General features: G+C 40.8%; 1 non-coding gene across 1 annotated transcript; it reads left to right on the top strand.

Annotated features, from left to right (window-relative positions):
• Nucleotides 1–6271: 6271 nt before the first annotated feature.
• Nucleotides 6272–6378, top strand: LOC139903762 (small nucleolar RNA R71). The gene has a single exon (XR_011778556.1). It is a non-coding gene; the product is annotated as a small nucleolar RNA R71 (small nucleolar RNA).
• Nucleotides 6379–8556: the final 2178 nt, after the last annotated feature.

Here is an 8556-nt window from a genome sequence, read left to right as displayed (position 1 = left end):
CTGGGTACTGCGTTAGGCTTGAAGATTCTGAATAGACAGCAACTTCCCTTACCCCCGAAGCCCGTGCATTCTGATTACAGGCATACACGTTCAGACGGCTCATCCAATTGAGCGACTCGGTTGAGTGACGTATTAACATTCCAAAATGGTCTAAACTTTCTTAAGCATAATAGAATACATGGTTTACCATATCCGAGAGACGTGATGTGTTTCAATGCTTTCGTTAATGATTGGTAAAAGATAGTTAGGCCTTTAAAAAGAGTTCAACCATAAAGAACACCATGTCCAAGTCAAGTCTGACTTCCATGAACACGTTCGGTTATCCTAACGGTCCAATCCTTTATGTGTCTAAACAAACAGTTCCTTAATTAACTAAGAATCCCTCAAGCGGGGTGCAATGCTTGAGACAGCGTTATGGTGCAGTGTACTGGTCAACACTAACCGTGTTCCATGGCCTTACTTAGCAGAGGTACAACTTACAACAACTGCTATGCTTCAGCGTGCACGTACGAAGTTTATATGCTTGGTGACTACACTAGCATGGTCTAGGACCGACAATGTACTAGGGGTCTAGTCAGATGTTTCACTACGAAATAGTCCTCAGTCGGAATCCAAAGCTCGATAGACTTACTACAACCGGTGTGCCTCGGTCAATCTTACGTTGTATCCGATTGACTTCTCTTACCAAGGGGTGACACATATAGTGTACTCTGAATCGGGGTTCGCGACTTCCCAATAATAGAGCCTATAACTACGTTCTAATAGTTGGAAAAGCGATTGAGTTTAAAGCATAATCGGAAAGCACTTCGACAGCATACACAGACCATAATATTATTTCGACATTATAACTGCTTACATCATAGCATACACTAAAGATAACTACTCGCTAATCATGGCAATAATATCATAAAACATTATATAAGATAAAGGATAGAAGTACCAGTAGATTAAACGAGTTCTGAATACAAAAGTGACAACTTCAAGACTCCAGACCGCTCCTAATACAATCTTCAGTGTTCTTCTCCGGGTACTAGGTTTTCCGCACGGAGTCGAAGGCCTTGAGAGTATGACTAATATTGTACAAGAGAGAGAAATAAGTGAATTGAAGTGTGTGTTGGAATGAATGACAAAGACCCTTTAAATAGACTTGGAATTTGCCAGCATATGCCTGGCAGGGCATATGGCAGGGCGTATGGCAGCCCGTTTTTGGCAGGCCGTATGCAAGGCAGGCCGTATGGTGGCTCGTGTGGTGGCACGTATATGGTAGGCCGTTTCCATACTGGCAGGCTATATGGTAGGCCGTATGGTAGGCCGTATGGCTTGATGGTCAGCCTTGATTTCCTGGATCGTAACTTGATTTCTTATCTTTTACCGTTTTCGCTATAGAATCTTCGTTTTAGTTCCGATTCTCTTAATTCTTTTTGCACTGCCTTCGTAATTACTTGTTCTTCAATTCTAACCGATGAAGTGGGTATTTTGCCGACAAAGTTCGAATCTTTCTTGTTTTTGGGCCTTAATACCGGGGTGAAAACGTGACTTTTTAGCTGATATCAAATATCCTACACTTAGACTTTGCTTGTCCTCAAGCAAACTCTCATTTTAAAGAATCTTTTCGGCATTTCTTTTCTAATAGCCTAAGCGGTTTGCTTTTATTATAAGAGCAGAAAGATAAGGTGAGTCATCTATGTTAAGATTGAAATTATCTCTGCAAGCATGCGAGGAGATTACATGACATAGGCTAGCTTTCACGGGTCACTCAAATCACTCAAGTATTTAGGGTTCCCTATAGATCTAAAAAATGAATACACTCATAGACAGTCATGCTGCACCCATCGTCATAGGCTTGATAAAGACTCAAATCCTTGCTGCTAACGCGAGAACGGTAGTAATCTCAGCCTTATGGGTTATTTGTCAATGATGGAGAGGGAATTTTGGAGTGGTAGTGAAGTTGTTTTTGAAGGGTGAGATAAAAGGGTAATATAGTCTTTATACAGACTTTTATTCGGATAGATAAGAGTGCTGAAATATTTTGAGAAGCACTTTTGAACTTTTCTTCATTTGATAATCATTTTCGGTCGAGTTCTCTTCGGCATTTCTCTTACTTAGTTGTGCTCCTTCATCAAAAATTTTTTTTTTTTTTTTTTTTTTGGAGACTTCATCTCGAGAAACTTTTTACCGGTAAACTTTTTCAAGACCTTTGCCATGATACTTGAGAGGTTTATAACATTGGGTTTTCGGAAGGAATCTCATTTTCTGGGTTTTCTGAGAAATAGTAAAGGTGATATGGATGTGATGGTGGAGTAGAAGTAGTGGAGGTGTGAAAGGCTTATGTTTGACAAATGGGTAGCTATTTTGATTACAACCGAACCACACTTTGTTGCTTGGAGATGTAGATCTAAAGCAAGTTCTGATTCTGAGCACAGACATCGGCACTCTCAACGAAAAATAGTGAAGCATTAAAGATGAATGCTGGTCTTATTTGGGGTGCCTCACCATAATCAATTTAGGTCGATAATGCCTTAGTCATGCAATGCTCTATTAGAGATTTCAATCTAACAAGATTTCCACCTTACTTAAGCCTTACTTTTATTGACAAATGTTTTAGGTTTTCAAAAATACTTTTTCGAAAAGGGTTTCTTTTGTAAAAATTTTGAAATTTGGCTTAAGGACTTGGAATCTTCGTAATGGTTTATCATGATACAGCATAAAAAGATACCAACATCCCACACTTAGACGAACATTGTCCTCAATGTTCCTAGTGTATCCCACACTTAGGAGTTTTAGTTGAAGATTTGGGAGTGTTTGTCTAGTGTTTTAATTGGGTGTTATCCCACACTTAGTGATAAGCTAGGATGCGGTATAGTTTGAATCTTGAGCTAGTAGCGAAAAGAAAGAAATACCCCTAGTAGATGCGGCTGGCTTTCTTGCTTCTTTATCGACTCATTTGTCATCCTTTATTCTTCTACTCTACTTTATTGCACGGGTTGCCTCCCGAAAAGCGCTTTTGTTTAAGGTCGTTGGCTCGACCGTAGTGATTCTTCAAAAAGCAAACATTCCTCGTTGATGGTTGTGATCTTGGTCTTCTTGAGGGAATGTGAGTCTTGGTGGATAAGTCCTGAGAAAGTGTCGGACCAATAGTGGTAACAAGTCCGGTACTTCTCTTGAAGATCTTCTGAAGGATAAGTAGTGCACAGTTTCTGCTCTTGTTAAGTCTTGAAGTCCGATGAGAATATGATTCATAGCTCTGCTGGTTGACCCATGAATGTCAATCATGGTCACAATGCTGGTGTTGATGATTTCTCTGATGGGATGCTCATTTCGGAGGTCTTCAAACAATGTAAGAAACTGTATCTTTAGAATTTCGAAGTCTTCGGAACGGTGATCTCCACAGTAAGAGTCTGTAGCTTTGCACAGATTAGTTAAGAGATGAAGCTGGAAAGAAGTGAACAATAATCCTGATCCGAGTATTAATTTCACCGTCTTTGAGTATATCTCCCGACATCCAGCTTTAAATATGAAACTAAGATCTGTGGATTCGTGGAAGATACGTGATAGCTGCTTCGTAACATAGATGGCAATGTTGACTCGATATGGTTCAAGATGAGAGAACGGATTGTTTCGTCTTGCTTCCTTCATAACAGCGTCTTGTAACTCTTTGATAATTAGATCAGCATGGTGATCAATTGTTACGTAAATCACTAGTCTGTCTGGTGTGCTTTTGAAGTTATCTCTATCCAGAAGAGCGAAAAGACTGTGAATATCCTCGATCATTTGCAAATCAGAGTGATAAGTCGGGCGGCAGGTGGAAAGATCCATATGCTTCCGGATGAGAGTCAGTAGTGCTCGTTCGTTTCGTGAGAACGGAAGTGCAGATCCGGCTAAGGCATTATAAACCTTAGAGTAAATGATCTTCTGATCTCGACAGAATCTTGTCTTGAGAATAGTGCGAACCACTGAATTATGCTCTCATTTCCTTTCTTCGTGATAGATATGATCGTGAAGAGAGTTGATAAAGTCTTGAATGCGTTCTTCTAGGATTTCAACATCATTGTGTTTTTTTCGGAGATAGAGATGGTGCTCTTCTCTGATAGCCATGATTCGTTCTGTTAAGCGTAGCGAAAAATCAATGGTTGACTTTCGGATGGCTTCGAGAATGTCTTCAAATTCATCGGTATCATTGATGAAGGTAATCATGTCTGCATGTGTGGATATAACTGGAATTTAATCTGAAGAAGAGTCCGGCTCCCCTTGATCTACTTCGGTTGGAGAGTGTGAGTTAGTCAGAATGTCTTCGTGATGCTCTTCCTCATCATCATTGGTATCCGGTTCCTCTGAGGATGCGTCTGATGAATGGGTTTCTTCAGTATTCTGATTCTCCACTTTGATACTTAAAGGATCAATTTCTATATCCTTAACCTCAGCCTTGTCGTTCTTCTTTTTGAAGCGAATGATTAAACTGTGATATGCCATTTCAAGCCTCATTATTTCTTCATGATGCTCAGTGCTTGGAACGGGTGTTGTCGCAGTTTCTTTTACGTCTTCCATTTCCTCTTCCTCTTTAGATTCCTACTTTTCCTCTATTTCTTCGCTGGGATCCTCTTCTTCCATTTCTGGGTCATCTATAGACTGGGATTTGACACCAATCTCGATATCGTCAGCTGGTGGTAATGACTCATCATCAAAAGTGTTCCGTCTGGTGGAAATAGCAAACATCTCTGCCTGTCCAGAAAGATCGGTTGGTCGGTCAATTTTGAAGGTAACGCTCTCCCCATGTGATCTGAAGATCATGGTTTGATTGTACACATCAATGACAGTCCTAGCCGTATTCATGAAAGGTCTTCCTAACACTATTGGGGTGTGTAGGTCTTCCTTAATATTTATTACTACGAAATCCGTAGGATACAAGAATTTGTCAACTTTCACCAAGACGTTCTCAACTATGCCCTTAGGATATCGAATTGTATGATTGGCAAGTTGGATTGTCATTTTTGTTGGTGACAAATCTCCTAACTCTAATCTCTTGTAGAGAGAGTAGGGGATTAGGTTGATACTTGCTCCTAAATCTGCTAGCGCATGAATGGTTCCAGATTGGTAGATTGAACACGGGAAAACGAATCGACCTGTATCTCCTAGCTTAGGTGGTAGAGAGTTTCTGAGTAATGCAGAGCATTCTTCACTCAGTGGAATTTTGTTAGAGTCTGGTATCCTCTGCTTTGTAGATAGAAGCCTTCGGATGTATCTCTTCTGATTGGGAACTTTAGACATAGTGTCCAAGAATCTTCCATCTAGTTTGAAGGAATCAAGCTTGGATGATTCTTCTTGTAGCCTTCCAGGATAAGGTACGTGAACTGGAGTTTTAGGGGTCAGCTTCTGAGTATATGTTGATTTGTTCTTGAGCCTGGTTGACCTTCTCCGTGGTTCTTCCTCTGGGATTACAGAATCCATTTGCTTTGCTTCTTCTATGTGGGGATTCTGGATAGTATTACTTGGCAATCTTCCCTGCGGTCGGGTTTCAAGGCATTGTGATAACTGTCCGAGCTGCGTTTCCAAACTTTTGAGCAGAGCCAATTGATTTCTCATTAGTATCTCCGTCTGATCTTGTCTGGTTGCAGTTCTCTGATTGAACTGTTGTTGTCCTTGGATGAACTGAGTTAACTGATCATCAGCTCCGAGAGTGGGGTTAGCTGCTTTTGTAATCTGGGTGGTAGGGGAATTCTCCTCAACTGGGGGACCAGTGAGTGGAAGTGGTTGATCGTAGGTCAATTGAGATTGTTGGGCTGGATAAGGTGGATAGCGATAGTGGAAAGGTTGATTGCTTCACTGAAATTGATTAACCCTTGGTGGTTGATTGAATCCGGGATTTGGTGGACGAGCTGGGTATTGAATGTAATAGACTGAACTGTCAGGGTTTTCGTACTCAACTTGATAGTCTTTAGTAGGTTGCGGGTTGGTACAATTAACACAAGCCTGAGCTTGGTTAACCTGCTGCAGTTGCATCTTCAATTCTCCGAGTTGCTTGGCAAGAGATTCCATCTTATCTGTGAGGGATTTGATGGCCTCCGTTTGATTGTTAAGTGTAGAGAGTGGGGTAGATGATGAAGTTGTTTCACCACTGTTCCAGTCATGATGATGCATCGTCATGTTCTCGAGCAATTCCCATGCTTCATCTGTGGTTTGGTTCATCAGATTCCCTTGAGCTGCTGCATTGATCGTCGTCCTATGATTTACCGTAAGACCATTGTAGAAGGTACATATTTGGGCTAACCGTTCTAACTGGTGATTAGGGCATTTTTTCAGCAAGGTTTTGAAACGCTCCCATGCAGTGTAAAGAGATTCATCATAACTTTGTTTGAAATTAATGATGTCATTCTTCAGTTTGGTTTGTTTAGAAGGAGGGAAATATTTGGTTAGGAATTTAGTCACCATCTCCGTCCATGACGTGATGGAATCTTTTTCCAGTCCTTCAAACCAAGTTTGAGTATGATGAGTGAGAGAATAGGGGAACAAGTATAACCGAACTATATCTTGTCCTATCACTGGCTGTTTGTAGGATTTCGAAAGGGATATGAATTTATCAAGGTGAGAATTAGGATCGTCATTCGGTAATCCATGAAATTGACAGCTATTCTGAATGAGCTGGGTGATGTGATGTTTTAACTCAAACGAGTGTCCTTGAATCTTTGGAAATCTGATTGGTCCTCCTCGACCTTCAATCGAGGGTTTCGTGTTTTCTGCTAAAGTAACGCGTAACGCCATTTGGTTTCTGATTAGTGCTTCCTTGCGTGCTTTAGAGATTATTGCGTCTGGATCAGGTACGAATAACAACGGCCCTGGTCTAGATCGGGTTTGGGTCATACACTAGGTATGCCTTTTTGTTTTTAATTTTCGCAAATAAGCTAAATTATAATAAGCTAATCTAAACTAATCTAATTCTAAGGTAATCTAATTTAATCTAAAGCAATCTAAGGTAATCTAAGGTGGTCTAATCTAAGGTAAACTAGAGTAATCTAAAGTAATCTAATCTAATTAACTAACTATCCTATGGTGGAATATGTTTTTGGTTCTGGCTACTGATTCCCTGGTATTTCGGTAACAAAGTTCCGCACAAACTATTCAACAAACCAAGTGGCCAGGCCGACTATGGAGAGGCAGGATCCTTTTGGTGCCAATATAATTGGCGACTGTTCGAAAAATCCAATAACCAAGTCCGTGTATAATTGTCTTTCTTAGACACCACTAAATGCTTGAGAATAAGTTTGATTGAAAACAGTATTGCCTGATACCAGATCCCCGGCAGCGGCGCCAAACACTAGGTACCTCTCTTGATATGGCCGAAACGGACGGTTTTTATTTGCGCGGTGTCGTTAGGCCGCGGCTCGCTAGGATCAGCCACTCGTGGGAGAGGGTACTGTTTTCAATTTATATTTAGCGGGGACTAAATCTTACTACTCCTTATAAGTAAGGGAAGTATGACCTAGAATCGTATTTTTGAGATATCAGTAACATCGAACCTATATTGTAACCTAAGATAGTTAGGGAGTAGTGAATATTTATTTTGGGATTTTCTAATGTATAAGATAGATAAAGTAAATGCGATAAAATTTGTAATTCAGATAAGGTTAAAGTAAGTGCATACTATGACTTCATCAGTTATTCTGCCGAGATTATGGAATGCTGGCTCTTGAATAGGCAGAGGCCTTGTATTCATCACACTGGTCCTAAACGCCCCTGTCATAAGACATGTCACTGGGTATTGCGTTAGGCTTGAAGATTCTGAATAGACAGCAACATCCCTTACCCCCGACGCCCGTGCAGTCTGACTACAGGCATACACGTTCCGACGGCTCATCCAATTGAGTGACTCGGTTGGGTGACGTATTAACATTCCAAAATGGTCTAAACTTTCTTAAGCATAATAGAATACATGGTTTACCATATCCGAGAGACGTGATGTGTTTCAATGCTTTCGTTAATGATTGGTAAAAGATAGTTAGGCCCTTAAAAAGAGTTCAACCATAAAGAACACCATGCCCAAGTCAAGTCTGACTTCCATGAACACGTTCGGTTATCCTAACGGTCCAATCCTTTATGTGTCTAAACAAACAGTTCCTTAATTAACTAAGAATCCCTCAAGCGGGGTGCAATGCTTGAGACCGCTTAATGGTGCAGTGTACTGGTCAACACTAACCGTGTTCCATGGCTTTACTTAGCAGAGGTACAGCTTACAACAACTGATGTGCTTCAGCATGCACGTACGAAGTTTATATGCTTGGTGACTACACTAGCATGGTCTAGGATCGACAATGTACTTGGGGTCTAGTCAGATGTTTCACTACGAAAGAGTCCTCAGTTGGAATCCAAAGCTCGATAGACTTACTACAACCGGTGTGCCTCGGTCGATCTTACCTTGTATCCGATAGACTTCTCTTACCAAGGGGTGACACAGATAGTGTACTCTGAATCGGGGTTCGCGACTTCCCAATAACAGAGCCTATAACTACGTTCTAATAGTTGGAAAAGCGATTGAGTTTAAAGCATAACCGGAAAGCACTTTGA

The sequence above is a fragment of the Rutidosis leptorrhynchoides genome, chromosome 3 (assembly GCF_046630445.1).
Source record: "Rutidosis leptorrhynchoides isolate AG116_Rl617_1_P2 chromosome 3, CSIRO_AGI_Rlap_v1, whole genome shotgun sequence".
Lineage (NCBI taxonomy): Eukaryota > Viridiplantae > Streptophyta > Magnoliopsida > Asterales > Asteraceae > Rutidosis > Rutidosis leptorrhynchoides.
The sequence above is the reverse complement of the archived record's forward strand: the minus strand, read 5'-3'. Positions and strand labels throughout refer to the sequence as shown.